At 36.5% G+C, this 16,289-nt stretch overlaps 1 pseudogene; it reads left to right on the top strand.

The window, feature by feature from the left end:
- Positions 1-11,221: 11,221 nt before the first annotated feature.
- LOC119620723 (phosphoserine aminotransferase pseudogene) lies at positions 11,222-15,128 on the top strand (annotated as a pseudogene).
- Positions 15,129-16,289: the final 1,161 nt, after the last annotated feature.

Raw genomic sequence — 16,289 nt, 5'->3', positions numbered from 1 at the left:
TCACATCCAGGTCACAGTGATGCAAGAGGTGGGCTTCCACAGCCTTAGGCAGCTCCGCCCCTGTGGATTTGCAGGGTACAGCCCTCCTCCTGACTACTTTCACAGGTTGATATTGAGTGTCCAGCTTTTCTAGGCTTACAATGCAAGTTGTTGGTGAATCTACTATTGTGGGGTCTAGAGGATGGTGGCCCTCTTCTTATAGCTCCACTTGGCAGTACTTCACTGGTGACTCTGTGTAGGAGCTTCAACTGACCTAGCAGAGGTTTTCCATGAGGGCTCCACTCCTGCCACAAATTTCTGCCTGGACATCCAGGCACTTCCATACATCCACTGAAATCTAGGTGGAGGTTTCCAAACCTCAGTACTTTACTTTTGTGCACCTGCAAGCCTAATACCACAAGTAAGCCACCAAAGCTTGGGGCTTACACTTTCTGAAGCAAGAGTCTAAGCTGTTCATTGACTCCTTTTAGCCACGTTGGAGCTGAAGCAACTAGAGTGCAGGGCACCATGTCCTAAAGCTGAACAGATAAGAGTGCCCTGGGCTCAGCCCAAGAGACCATTTGTCCCTCCTAGGCCTCTGAGACTGTGATGGGAAGGGCTGCTGTGAAAGTCTGACATGACCTGGAGACATTTTCCCCCATTGTCTTGTTGATTAACATTCAGCTTCTTATTATTTATGTAAATTTCTGCAGCAGGCTTGAATTTCTCCCCATAAAGTTGTTTTTTCTATTGCATTAACAAGCTGCAAATTTTCCAAACTTTTATGCTCTGCTTCCTCTTGAACACTTTGTCATTTAGAAATTTTTTTCTGTCAGATACCCTGAATCATCTCTCTCAAGTTCAAAGTTCCACAGATCTCTAGGGCAGGAGCAAAATACCAGCAGTCTCTTTGCTAAAACATAACAAAAGTCACCTTTGCTTCAATTCCCAACAAGTTCCTCATATCAATCTGAGATAACCTCAACCTGGACTTTATCGTCCATATCACTGTCAGCATTTTGGTCAAAGACATTCAACAAATCTCTAAGAAGTTCCAATTTTCCTACATCTTCCTGTCTTCTGAGCCCTCTAAGTCTCCAGGAAGTTCCACACTTTTCCACAGTTTTCTATCTTTTTATGAGCCCTCCAAACTGTTCCAACTTCTGCCTACTACCTAGTTCCAAAGTCGCTTCCACATTGCCAGGTATCTTTACAACAGCACTCCACTCTTTCAGAACCAATTTGCTGTATTAGTTGTTCACACTGCTAATAAAGACATACCTGAGACTGGGTATTTATAAAGGAAAGGAGGTTTAATGAACTCACAGTTACATATGGCTGGGGAGGCCTCACAATCATGGAGGAAGGTGAAGGAAGAGCAAAGGCACGTCTTCCATGGTGGCTGACAAGAGTGTGTGAAGGGGAACTGCCCTTTATAAAACCACCAGATGTCATGAGACTTATTCACTATCACAAGAACAACATGGAAAATTACCCCCCTCCATAATTACATTACTTCCCACTGGGTCCCTCCCATGACACATGGGGATTATGGGAGCTACAATTCGAGATGAAATTTTGGTGAGAACACAATCAAACTATCATACAGTGAGGGTACAAGAGAGATTTACTATTTCTATTTGTGAAAGATGGGGTAAATGTGAGTAAATATTAATACCAATGACAGTTTAATAATGGTTTACGAAAGAAGTAAATGAGGACATTCCAGATCCATAATAAGATACAGTCTGTAATCATGATTCAATAACTATATGACTTCAGGGAACTCATTGTAAATGATATCAGGTTTTCACCACCATATTTCAGGATAATGTTGCTTAAACTGTAACTACTGCTCTCCAGAGGTGTTCTAACATTCTTAGCTCTGCAAGTATAGGTGTGCAGAAAAAATAACGTTTCTTTTAATTGTCTTTTTTTCATTCCATTCTGTTATTAAATGATGAGCTATAATTTTCAAAATAAACTTCACTTAGAAACTAAGGAAGAATAAAGCAAAAATAATATATATACACATGTAGGTAAATTACTCCAGTGTTACTTCATATCAGTATATGTAACTACTTAACAATTTCCCTAGGTTGTCTAATCATAACATTAAACCAAAAACTTCCAAACGAGAAATCGTAATTTCCAAAACCAATCGACCATTTCTTAAGTCACAAATATGGGAATCATTCTTGATTCTCCCATTTCTGGAGCCCATGTATAATTCATTAACAAGTTCACAAGCTCTTGCTCTGAAATCTCAAATTCCTTCCACTTCTCTCTACCTTCATGGCCCTACCTTTAACCAGATATCATCTGGATAACTGTATTATCCTCACAATTGGTTTCAATGGAATAATCTTCTTATCACCATTCCTTAAAAATAATTCACACAGAAGTTAGATAACTTATTTTTAAAATATAATATTAGATGATGTTCCTTTAAAAAGTATTTAGAGGTTTCTCCATTGCTTGTCAAATTAAACTGATTACCAGGACCTGTAAGATTCTCTTACATGCTGAAGGTTTCGGCTAAAGTTACAGAAGTATCCACTCACTGACTATATTCCAACTACACTGTCTTTCTCCAGGATCCTGCAGTCGCTTTTACATGTTGTGATTTTGCACTAGCTTTCACCTTATTTGAGTGCTCTTTCTTAGTTTTGCCCTTGGTAGCTTTACACCCAGGGTCACTATTAACTCATCCTATTTACTCTGTTTACAAAACATAGCATATTTTGGAACCATCTTATTTATACACTTGTTCAACTTTGTCCCTCATTATAATATAAGCTATTGAAGGAAAGGGCAGGATATTTTCGTTTACCATCATGTTCCCAGCATTCTTCATGAAATCTGATAAGGGTATCAGTAAGAATATCCTTTAGTAAAGATAATATAAATATTTGCTTAGTGAAATTATGTATTAATGATGTTAAGATATTTTAGTTTGAGCTGTTTACTATTTGCCTTGTCTTACTAAATATAGTTCTATATTTCTTTCCTTCACAAATGCCTCTGTTTTATAAGGAAGATTAACTTACCTATGTAGCTAATATAGGACGGTTTCAGGTAGAAAATGTGGATTCTACTGGTAAGAGTCTCAATTTCTTGGAGACCTTTTTTTCATTTTGTTTCCTAGAATCAGACACCAGACTGTATCCTCTGGTGTCAAGCTTTGCTTCACTACTATTCTAACTTGATTTCTGAAGGCCTTGCCACTTCTGGGCCAATTCAGGAGAATGAGCATCTACCACTTAGAGCCAGGGTTCCTCTCCAAGCAGTTCAGCTAAATACTTGTGCACAGCTTCACCTCTTTCCATTTCAGGTCTCTTACTTACTGAGAATTTCTAGATATGTATTAGATCAGTGCAAAAGCAATTGTGGTTTTGCCACTACTTTTAATGCAATTACTGCACTTACCAACCTAATAACTTTTACCCCCAATTTCCTAAAGGTCAAAAAAAGAGTAAAACTTCTTTTTGTGTTCTGCCTTCCAGAACAAAGTCATTTACCTATATGATGATCAATATAATTTAAAATCTAATTTTCAACCCCACCTAATTCTCAAGCATTCTAAATAACTTTTCCTCAAATGAATAATTTGTTGATGTCAAAATAAAATGAGAGAATACATCTCTAAACTTAACATTTTATTTGGGACTTAAAGAATTACAATTCAGGGCACACACACAGACTTGTTGGTCTTTCATATGTCTGAAGAACAAAGAAAAGTTTGGAGTCAAAGGAATGTTACATATTGTTTTAAAAACAAAGCTTATTGTCACTAGAGAAGCTTTTGGGTGCTGGCAAGCTCTGTTGTCCAGTTGCAGTAGTAGGTAAAATTAATCTTAGAGTCACAGCAGGTCATGTTAGCAGTCACTAGGTCAAACCAGCCTTAGGGTTACAGCAGGTAGTTTCAGATGCTGGGCTTGCAGAGAATTCAATTCCTGAAGCTGTGCTTTGTGTCCTGAGTGCTTTTTCCCTGGCCTCTCAACTCTGATTTAATTGAGTATGGCAAGAATGACCCAATTCGCATATTCAACTTTAACAAATTTAAAACTGAATTAAAAATAAAACAAACTTATTCTCATTGTAGGTAAAGACATGCTAAAAAGTAATCTTTCATAATATCCTGGCTGCAGAGAATGACTAGCATTTAAGCAAAACATGCATTTGGAAAGAATTGACTTGTTAGAAATGTTGTCAAGTAAAAGATTATCAGTAGAGGTTGGCTGCAGGAGAAGCAAATTCTCAGACATGCTGACTCTTTTAAGAGTTGCCGAATCAACTGGAATGAAAATTATTTCTCCTTCTCCCTCCTCATAGGCTGCATTTTAAATGCACAGCAAAAATATTTTCTATAAAAATAAATGATTTACTAATTAGAAATTGCTGTATTAATTAATGTGTATTTTAGGAATTTGATGACTACTAACATTCATCATATTTGTGAGCTTGTATGTGTATTAATAATTTAATAAGAAATCTTAAATGACCTACACATTATTCTAAAACCTAGGAATGATTTGAAACCAGGAAATTCAAGTCTACACAATTAGAGTCCTTTTAAAAATAACAATGGTTGTAACATCTTCACACACTAGCTTTAGACAACTCATCATAAAATGAACATATATACATTCCTATTTTTTTTAATTTATGAAATTTTTTAATGAGGAAAAGGTTAGAGAACTGAACGAAGAGAATAAGTCTTTGTCTTAGTCAAGTAAAGAAGTAGATACATTATTCTTCAAAATCGTGAAATTACTCAGATCGATATGAATTGATTCTTTTGTATTTTAAACAAAAGCTTCACTGTTTCCTTTCTTATATTAACTGTTGAAATGTTTTTAAAAACTGTGGCATATAGTAATTTGTATATTTAAATATGTATATAGTTAACAGTGAATATAAAAATGTAGAGAAATGCAGAAAAGTATTTCAAAATGAAGATTTTTTTTTAAAGTACGTTATTTACTAGTCTTTTTCTAAAATCAAAAAAAAGATATTTTATCTACATCTGCAACAACAGATGTAAATATTAATAAAGATCCTCGCAGCCTCACTTCAGCTAATGCATTTGGCATTTATGTGAGTAAAAGCATACATCAGCACGAGGAGAATTTGGTTTTTCATTCACTTTGTTTAAATCTCTGTCATTTGTCTTTTAGCTCTTGAATCAGTGTGTAAATATAATGAACAGATTTACATGCTCAAGTGTACCAGAAGCAATAAGCAATAAGCATATATTAAAGTGAAAAAATACAATCAACTGACTATGAAATTAGCTCTTTACCCTCCCAGTTTTCACTTAATCTTTAAATAGAGACAGTCATTTGATGTATCTTTTTCCTGCTGAGTGAAAGCATACTGCTATGTATTGGCAAATACCAGAATAAACACTGAGACACTGATATTTTTTATGTATAAATTACAATTTATTTGCAACAATTTCATGAATAACTTTATGAAATGGTTAAATTTTCTTAAGCATTTACTAAATCAACACTAGTAGGCTTAGATGCATTTAGATGCAATCACATATTTATATATAAAAAATGAGGTGAATATAATCCATAATTACATTTTACAAAATAAATTAAATAAATAGAATCTTGGTGACATTAAGTAACTTAACTTCTTTAAGTTGACTTAATTACAAACTGCCAGTTACCCATCATTTTAATCATCAGTTGAACATTATTACATTTTTTTGAAATTTTACATAATTTTATTCCATATACTTCCCTCTTGGTGATATATTTTGCATGTTTATATTATTCAACAAGTATTTTAACAAGTATTTACTAAGTACCTGTTGTATACCAGGCATATTCTACATGCTGATGATACAGCTGATACAGCTACAAAAAAGAATGCTGACTTCACAACCTTCAGTCTTTCCCCCCTCAAAACTATTCTTCTTCTAAATAAGAAGTAAATACTCCCTCCTGTTGACAAATTACCTCCATTAAAATGTATATATATTTTTCCCATTATGGTGTTATATTCCACTACCCATCCCTCTTAAATTCTGAGTTATTGCAAACAAGAAATATAAGTCCATCCATATGTCTCCACTAGAGATCACCTTCCTTCAGTCTTACAAGCTCTCCTTCCAGGACTTGACCAACCAGCCAAAACATTCGCCACTGCTCCTGATTCGGTGCATATTCTTTTTCTTTTTTCACTTTTATTTTAAGTTCAGGGGTACAAGTGCAGGTTTGTTACATAGGTAAACTTGTGTCATGGGGGTTTGCTCTACTGATTATTTCATCACTCAGGTATTAAGCCTAGCACCCATTAGTTATTTTTCCTGATCCTCTCCCTCCTCCCACCGTCCATCTTCTTAAAGGCTCCAGTGTGTGTTGTTCCCCTCTATGTGTCCATGTGTTCTCATCATTTAGCTCCCACTTATAGGTGATAACATGTGGTATCTGGTTTTTATTTCTACATTAGTTTGCTAAGGATAGTGGCTTCCAGGTCCACCCATATTTCATCAAAGGACATGATCTCATTCTTTTTTATGACTGCATAATATTTCATGGTGTATATGTACCACATTTTTTTTTAATCCAGCCTATCATTGATGAGCATTTAGGTTGATTCCTCGTCTTTGTTATTGTGAATAGTTCAGCAATGAACATGTATGTGCATGTGTCTTTATAACAGAATGAGTTATACTGCTTTGGTTGTATACCCAGTAATGGGATTGCTGGGTCAAATGGTATTTCTGTTTTAGGTCTTTGAGAAATTGGCATACTGTCTTCCACAATGGCTAAACTAGTTTACCGTGCAACCAACAGTGTAAAACGGTTCCGTTTTCTCCAAAACCTCACCAGCATTTGATTCGTTGTCTTTTGACTTTTCAATAACAGCCATTCTGACTGGTGTGAGATGATACCTCATTTTTCTTTTTCTTTTTCTTTTTTTTTTTGAGATGGAGTCTTGCTCTGTTGCCCAGGTTGGAGTGCAGTGGCATGATCTTAGCTCAAAGCAATCTCCACCTCCCAGGTTCGAGTGATTCTCCTGCCTCAGCCTCCTGAATAACTGGAACTACAAGCATGTACCACCATGCCCAGATAGTTTTTGCATTTTTAGCAGAGATGGGCTTTCACTATGTTGGCCAGGCTGGTCTCAAACTCCTGATTTCAGGTAATCCACCCACCTTGGCCTCTCAGACTGCTGGGATTACGGCATGAGCCACAGCACCCAGCCTCATTGTGGTTTTGATTCGCATTTCTCTAATGATCAATGATGTTGAGCTTTTTACATATGTTTGTTGGACGCATATATGTCTTCTTTTGAAAAATGTCTCTTCATGTCCTTTGTCCACTTTTTAATGCGGTTATTTGTTTATTCTTTAAATTTATTTAAGTTCCTTATAGATGCTAGATATTAGACCTTTGTCAGAAGAATGGATTGCATAAAAAAAAATTATCTCATTTTCTAGCTTGTCTGTTTACTTTGTTGATTTTTTTTGTGTGTGTGTAGAAGCTCTTTAGTTTAATTGGATCTCATTTGTCAACTTTTGCTTTTGTTGCAATTGCTTTTGGCAACTTTTTCATGATATCTTGGCCTATGCCTATACCCTGAATGATATTGCCTAGGCTGCCTACCAGAGTTTTTATAATTTTTGGTTTTACATTTAACTCTTCAATTCATCTTGAGTTAATTTTTGCATATACTAAACATAAGGGGTCCAGTTTTAATCTTACACATATGGTGAACCAGTTATACCAGCACCATTTATTGAATAGGAAATCCTTTCCCCACTGTTTGTTTTCATCAAGTTTGTCGAAGATCAGATAGTTGTAGGTGTGTGGTCTTATTTCTGGGTTCTCTATTCTTCCATTGGTCCATGTGTCTGTTTTTGTACCAGTTCCATGCTGTTTTGGTTACTAAAACCTTGTAGTATAGTTTGAAGGCTGGTTGCATGATGCCTCCAGCTTTGTACTTTTTGCTCAGGATTGCCTTGGGTATTTGGGCTCTCTTTTGTCCTGTAATACCAGCTACTCGGGAGCCTGAGACAGGAGAATTGCTTGAATCTGGGGGGCAGAGGTTGCAGTGAACCAAGATTGCACCACTGCACTCCAGACTGGGTGACAGAGTGAGATCCCATCTCAAAAAATAAATAAATAAACAAATTTCAAAACAGAGTTTTTTTGTTTTTGTTTTTGTTTTTTGTTTTTTTCTAGTTATGTAAAGAATGTCTATGGTAGTTTAATAGGAATAACATTGTGATTCAATGACTATTCTAAATTCAAGTTTTGTTTCTATTCGAAGTGAATGACTAGTCAAAATATCCAAGGTTTTCCCTTTTGGGAAAATTTATTCTTGCCATAGTATTTCAAAGCCACCCCATGCACTAAACCAACACATTTATGAACCAAGCTATGAATTATTCCTCTTCTATTAGCTGGTCATAGGGAGCCTCCCTGTGGCATAAATGTGAGCACCCTCAGAGATTAACTACAGAGGTGATTGATGTGATTGTCCTGGACCACCTGAACATATAGCTTTCTTATGCCCTCTGGTACTTCTCAGGTGATATCCAGGATATACCACTGCTATCTTACAATGGGTTATTCAACTGTTACCGGTCTACATGACCTGTGACTTGGTGGATCTGACATTAATCAGCTCATTATGGGCAGCTCTGGCCACATGGTCATTTGTTATACCATAGTTAGACTCTCTGTATTTATCAAGGTCCAGGAGAATGCCAATAGTTTTCTGAAAGTTTTGTAATTCTCTGATACACATAATGTAGTTTCATTCCAGAACTCTAGTGGGAGTCATTGGAATTCCTTTATTGATGCTCTAATACCATAGGGTCATATTGCATCATATTGCTCTAAGTAGCTGGGTATTTTGTACCATAACCTGCTCATGCTGTGCAACCTCTAGACTCCATTTAAAGCTGGTATTCATCCTGTCTGATCGAAACAGTATTCCTAGTATAGAGTATACTGCCTTCAGAACCCAGATAGGCCTACTAGGCATTGTGCAGCTTTCTTATGCTCTCTGGTATAAGGCATGCACATGCCTTGAAGGGCATGTTTCCACAAAGGCCATTAATGTACTAGCATTTCTTTCTCATCTGGGATTATTATTTTAATGCAATTGATATAGTGACGCTTCTGCAAAACATCCAGTGGTTCTAGGTCTCTAGATTATAACAAAGGAAAGAAGAGTTATCATGGCCCTGAGTGAAGGCTATAATTGTATACCATTGACCTTTTCACGTGAATGCAAACTGCTTTTAATCTAAGTCAAAGCAAACAGTTTTTGGACAAAGGTGATAACAAACATATTTACCAGGTCAATGGCTCATATCCTGTATGTTAGCCTATGTTAATCTGTTCTACAGATTATCTATCACCTGGCAGAACAGCTACAGCTGAGTTGAGTTTATTACTTGCTTGAGATTAAAGGAGTCTGCTGTCATCCTTGAATTCAGCTGGTCTTTGCACAGGCCAGGCTGGTGAATTAACAGGTGATAAAATGAGGACACTTCACTTGTATTCTTTAGTTTAGGTCTTTAAAAATAACACTTATTTCTGCCACCCATTTTAGTTTGTGATATTTTTATATTTACTATCTTACATAATAGAAGAACAGTTTTAAAAACTTTCAGTTGTCCTTTCACACTAAGACAGCTCTCACCCCACACAGGCCAAAGAGCAAATATAGGAATTGTGGAAGTATCAAGTATGTTAGTTCCAACTATACATTTAACAACCAGGGAAATGACTATTGGATTGTGGCCTTAGAAGCTTTGGATCCACCATGAGGACCTAGGCCAGACTCTACTTATCGCCTCACCCACCGTTGTCTCCACTCTGACCGAGAAGTCACAATGACAGCTTGAATGCTGACTATCAATATTAGCTCAAGCCCTTGTCTAATGGTTTTGAAAATATTTTATGTTGTCTGTTTTCTCAGTATATAACCATGCAAGTAAAATGACTACTGGTCCCTTCTAGGAAAGACTGAGGAACCATCACTGTGCACAATGGCTGTGGTATTGTCAGTCCTTCCTCCTGGAGTTCTGACTGATCCTTCAGTTAATGTGTTTTGAATCCCAAAACTGTCTGAGTTCTGGAGTCTGTATGATGAAATTGTGGCTATCTTTTGAAAATGTCTACCTTTTTCAGTCATAGGTTCTTCTTTCTTTCTTGATTATAGAGTGTGAATAGTCATAATCTCACTGGTTGCTCATCTATCTTGCCATTAGGAAAAATTGTCTTTTATTAAAAAAAAATTATAACTTTATGCAACTTAGGCTCCTATGGCTGCCACTGTGATGTTGCATCCAATAACAAAAATTGAGTCAGCCTGACTTCTGATGTTTGAATACCACCAGATAACTTTTTTTTTTTTTTTTTTTTTTGGTCAAATGATGGCACTTAATCTTTGCGCTCAGAGAGCCAAGTTATTTCCTGATGTTAAAATGAACAAAAAGAAAACAACAACAACAACAACAACAACTTTTTTTAACATCAAGAAAACCCCTTAAAAAAGCAATCAGTGAACTTGTTAGTAAGGATATTACTTTCTCATTGACATATACGTAGACCTTGTCTGTGTTTCACAAACACTGTATTTTTTATAAATTGAAGGTTTATGGCAATCTTGCATTAAGCATGTCTATCGGCACCATTTTTTCAACAGCCCTGGCTCACTTATGTCTCTGTGTCACATTTTGGTAATTTTGCAATACATCAAAGTTTTTATTATTGTTATCTGTTAAGATGACCTTTGGTCAGTGATATTTGATGCTATTATTGTAATTGTTTTGATACGTAGTGAACTGTGAACCACACCTATGTAAGATAGAAAACTGAATTAATAAATATTGAATGTGTTCTGACTGCTCCGTAGACTAGCCATAGCCCAGTCTCTTTTCCTTTCCCTGGGCCTCCCTATTCCCTAAGACACAATAATATTGAAATCAGGCCAATTAGTGATTCCACAATAACCTCTAAGTGTTCAAGTGAAAGGAAGAGTTACATTTCTCTCCCAATAAATCAAAGGCTACAAATTATTAAGCCTAGTGAGGAAGGAAGTTGAAACCTGAGATAGGCCATAGGCCTTTTTTTGCCAGCTAGCTAAGTTGTGAATACAAAGGAAACATTCTTGAAGGAAATTAAATGTACTACTCCAGTGAACATATTAATGATAAGAAAGAAAAACAATCTTGTTACTGTTATGGAAAAAGTGTAGTAGTATGAATGGAAGATCAAAACAGCTACAATATTCACTTAAGCCGAAACTTAATCAAGAGCAAGTCCCTCACTCTCTTAAATTTTATGACGGCAGAGAAATGTAAGGAAGCTGCCAAAAGAAACCTTTGAAGCAAACACAGGTTGGCTCACATGGTGGAAGGGAAGAAGCAATCTCCATCACATAAAATTCAAGGTTAAGCAGCAAGTCCTGATATGGAAGTTGCAACAAGTTATCCAGAAAATCTAGCTAAGATAATTAATAAAGGTGGCTACACAAGGCAACAGGTTTTTAATGTAAATGAATTAGTCTTTTTTTGGAAGAAGATGACATCTTGGGCTTTCATAGCTAAGAAGTCAATACCTATCTTCAAAGCATCAAAGAGAGAGGCTAACTCTTGCTTCAGGGTAATGTAGTTGGTGACTTGAAGTTAAACCAATGGTCATTTACCTTTCTGAAAAGTCTAGGGCACTTGAGAATTTTGATAAATCTACTCTGCCTCTGCTCTTTAAATGGAACAACAAAGCCTGGATGATGTTTAATTTATTTACAGCATGGTTTACTGAATATTTTAAGCCCACTGTTGAGTCCTATTACTCCTTTAGATTAGATTCCTTTTAAAAGAGTACTTATTTATTGACAATGTGGCTCTTCATCCAAGAGCTCTGATGGAGATGCACAAGGAGATTAATATTGTTTCATGCCTGCTAACACAATATCCATTGTGCAGCACTTGAATTGAGGAGTAATTTCAACTTTTAAATATTATTATTTAATAAAAGATTCCTTCAATGAATGTGGACAAAGGAAACTGAAAACCTCCTGGAAGGATTCACCTTTGTAGGAGCCACTAATAACTTTGGTGATTCATTCATAGGAGGAGATAAAAAATATCCACATTAACATGAGTTTGGAAGAAGTTGATTCCAATACTCATGGATGACTTTGAGCAGTTCAAGTGGAGGAAATATCTGCAGATGTGGTGAAAATAGCAAGATAATTAGTACTAAAAGCAGAGCCTGAATATATGGCTAATTTTTTTTCTATTTCATGATAAAAGTTGAACTCATGAGAAGTTACTTCTCATAGATGAGCAAAGATCGTGGTTTATTGAGATGGAATATACTCCTGATAAAAATGCTGTGAACATTATTGAAACAACAACAAAGAATTAAAAATATTATTAAGTCAAATGAGTTGATAAAGCAGATTGGAGAGGATTGACTTTAATTATGGAAAATTCCACTGTGGGTAAAGTGCTGTCAAATAGTATCATATGTTACGGAGAAAACTTTCATGAATGGAAGAGTAAACCAGTTTTGTACATATCATTATTTTATTTTAAGAAATTGCCACAACTACTTCAACTTTCAGCACCATCACTCTCATCAGTCAGCATCGAAAATATTAGAATATGCTGAAGACTCAGGTTATTGTTAGCATCTTTTAGCAATGAAATATGTTTAATTAAGATATGTACATAATTTCCACACAATGTCATTGCACAGTTAGACTACAGTGTGGTATAAACCTAACCTTTTTTTTTTCTTTTTTTAAATTTTAGGGTCAGAGAATACATGTGCAGGTTCGTTACATGAATATACTGGTATAGTGGTGAGGTTCATCCTTCCAGTACACCCATCACCCAGATAGTTATCATTGTACCAAATAGATAGTTTTTCAATGCCCAGTTTCCCGTAACCTCCCAACTATAGGAGTCCAAGTGTCTGCTGTTTCTATCTTTGTGTCCATGTGTATCTACTCAACCTAAGTTTTATAAACACTTAAAAATTAAAATGCTCTTTGTGACTTGCCTTATGTTGATATTCACCTTATTGCAATAGTCTCAAATCAAACTCCTGATATCTTACACAGAATAACATTGCAAGCAAATTGTTGCCTTTTAATTCCTTCTGCCACATCTGCCACAGCCACCTTGGCATCTCAGTAAGTGTATTAGTTTCCTACTGCTACTATAACCAGTTACCCATATTTTGGGGTCTTAAAACAACACAGATTTATCTTACATTTCTAGAGGTCAGAAGTCTGAAAAGGGTCTCACTGGGCTAAAATCAGGTTGTTGGCAAGGTTACGTTCGTCTGCAGGCTCTAGTAAAATACGTTTTCTTGCATTTTCCAACTTCAAGAGCAAGCTTGCATTTCTTGACTCATAACCCAGCAGCACCATTGCCCAAATTCCCATGCTGCCATCTATGTGGTTCTTTCTTCTTTCACTTTTTTTTTTCAGATGTTTTAGGACTTTAATGTTCTTTACATATTCAACATAAAATACTGACAATAGATAAACACTAGGGGAAAGACTTTTCAGCAAAGTATCTCTCTTGTCATCAAACATTACAAAGAAAGCAGTCAAGAGAACAAAGGATAAGGTAATTTAACAGAAATGTTTAATGTTTAGTTTAATGGCGTAACTGAAAAACAACCAACCAATCAACTTTCTCTTCTAACTATGGAAAGAATGGTAAAAATCAATCAAGAACTTCTAGATCTTTTTCATAAAACAGTTTAAAAAGAGGAAGGGGAAGACTGGGGATGGGGTGTAACTGTTGCTAATGGAATAATGCACAAGGTCAAGGATTTAATAAATTCTAAAAGTGTCTACATGTATCAGTCATAACAGTATTATTATAAATAAAAACGTATAAAAATATAAAGTATATGGTATTAAAAACAGACCTGGCTAATATAAACATATATAAAGTATGTCACTTCTCTTGTAATAACAGTAAAGATCGATCTACAGTTTGCCCTTTGCTTTAACTCCTCTTAAACCACTCCTCCAATGATCAATGTTGACCTTGAATCAACAGCCGCTGAACCCAGGAGACCCCACAGATGTCTAGATTCAGCACCTAGAGGGCCCCACCTACCCTTTATGCTGTGTGTTACCATGACTCCAGAAATAATAAATTGCAACTTGCATTATTAAGTCCACAGGCAAGTTTGAAATCTAACTAGAAGAAGTAGCAACAAAGGCAATTTGCTTGTGCTCAGAAGAATGTTGGCTCTGCTGGGGTCACCGTGGTGATTGTCCATGATGACCTGCTGGGATTTGCCCTCCGAGAGTGCCCCTCGGTCCTGGAATACAAAGCGCAAGCTGGAAACAGCTCCTTGTACAACACGCCTCCATGTTTCAGCATCTACGTCATGGTCCTGGAGTGGATTAAAAACAATGGCGGTACCACGGCCACGGAGCAGCTTAGCTCCATCAAATCCCAAATGATTTATGAGATTACTGATAATTCTTAAGGATTCTACGTATGTCCAGTGGAGCCCTGAAATAGAAGCAAGATGAATATTTCATTCCGGGTAGGCAATGCCAAAGGAAATGATGCTTTAGAAAAAACGATTTATCCCAGCACTTTGGGAGGCCGAGATGGGCGGATCAGGAGGTCAGGAGATCGAGACCATCCTGGCTAACACGGTGAAACCCCGTCTCTACTAAAAAATACAAAAATCTAGCCGGGCGAGGTGGCGGGCGCCTGTAGTCCCAGCTACTCGGGAAGCTGAGGCAGGAGAATGGCGTAAACCTGGGAGGTGGAGCTTGCAGTGAGCTGAGATCCGGCCACTGCCCTACAGCCTGGGCTACAGAGCGACACTCCGCCTCAAAAAAAAAAAAAAAAAAAAAAAAAAAAAAGTAAAAAGAAAAACGATTTATTGATAAAGCTCTTGAACTCAATATGTTGTCCTTGAAAGGGCATAGGTCTGTGGCAGGTATCAGGGCCTCTCTTTATAATGCTGTCACTATTGAAGATGTTCAGAAGCTAGCCGCCTTCATGAAAAATTTTTTAGAGATGCATCAGCTATGAACACATCCTAACCAGGATATACTGTGTTCTTGAACAACATACAAAGTTTAAAGTAACTTGGGAATGGCTATAAAAAGTTAACAAACACAATATTTTTCTCATATGAACATGTTTATTGTAGATTCTTCTTTTTTGAAAGAACAACAGCAAAACATCTACAACTCTGTAAAACTGGTGGGACCTAATATTCACCTTAATTCTGACTTGAACTGGAAGCATTTTAAGAAATCTTCTTGTTGCTTTTCTTTTTTCACTTTTAAGGTCTCTTGTGATTACATTATGCCTACCAAGGTAATTTAGGATAACCTCTTAGAGGTCAACTTATTAACAATCTTAATCTTGTCAGAAACATTCGTTCCCCTTTTCTATACAGCCAAACATACCAAAGGTTTAGGAGCTTAGAATATCTTTAGTGGACATTATTCTGCTCACTGCAGTCTGTATGTGCTAGTATATTTTGATATTTCTAGAAGCCATTCCACCAGTGTTTCTGCCCCATCTCCCAGAGTTTCTGTGTGAATATTCAACCATGGGACTTTCTTTAGAGGTCAAGTATTCTTACAATAAAGTATGGACCTGGTCCTCATCTTTCTCTTCCTACCCAATGTAGAAGATGAGATCTTTGCACAATAATAAGGAGACTTGACTTTTACCTTTAAGGTTAGCATTAGTTACCAATTAATTGCTCTGTTTTTTGTTATTTTTTCCCAAAGTAATTAAATAGAGCAATTCTACTGTACTCAGTATTATTATTTCCCTTATAGTTCTCCAAGGACTGATGCAATACCCAGTTTACATATCCCCACCAATTATATCATCCCAGCTTATCACAGGAGAGCATGTTAACAATTGCACTGCTACCTTGGGTCAGGAGCTCCCTGCTCCACACCATGGTTATGGAATCCTCATTTCCAGATGGGAGGTATTTAATTCAGTTCAAAATCTTATCTAAGTGTTTTCTTTCTGACAAAAACGCTGTGTTAACATTTCCAAGTTGGTTTCCCCTGAAAGCAGAGTGTAAAATGAAGTTTTGCATGCAGTAGTTATATTTTGAAGTGTGCTTGAATTAATTCCTCTAGAACGGAGAGGAAGACAAAATGAATGGACAAAGAGACAAATCAAGTGATCTTAAAGGAACCTCATAAAACCATGTGAAGAGTTCCAAAAATAGTATGGAGAGGCTACGACCCTGAGTCAGATGTCTCTCTTTAACTGAAACAATTCCTAAAGAGTGCTGAGAGTA

This window comes from Chlorocebus sabaeus, chromosome 15, assembly GCF_047675955.1.
Source record: "Chlorocebus sabaeus isolate Y175 chromosome 15, mChlSab1.0.hap1, whole genome shotgun sequence".
Lineage (NCBI taxonomy): Eukaryota > Metazoa > Chordata > Mammalia > Primates > Cercopithecidae > Chlorocebus > Chlorocebus sabaeus.
Note: the sequence above shows the minus strand (reverse complement) of the source record. Positions and strands in the feature narration are given on the sequence as shown.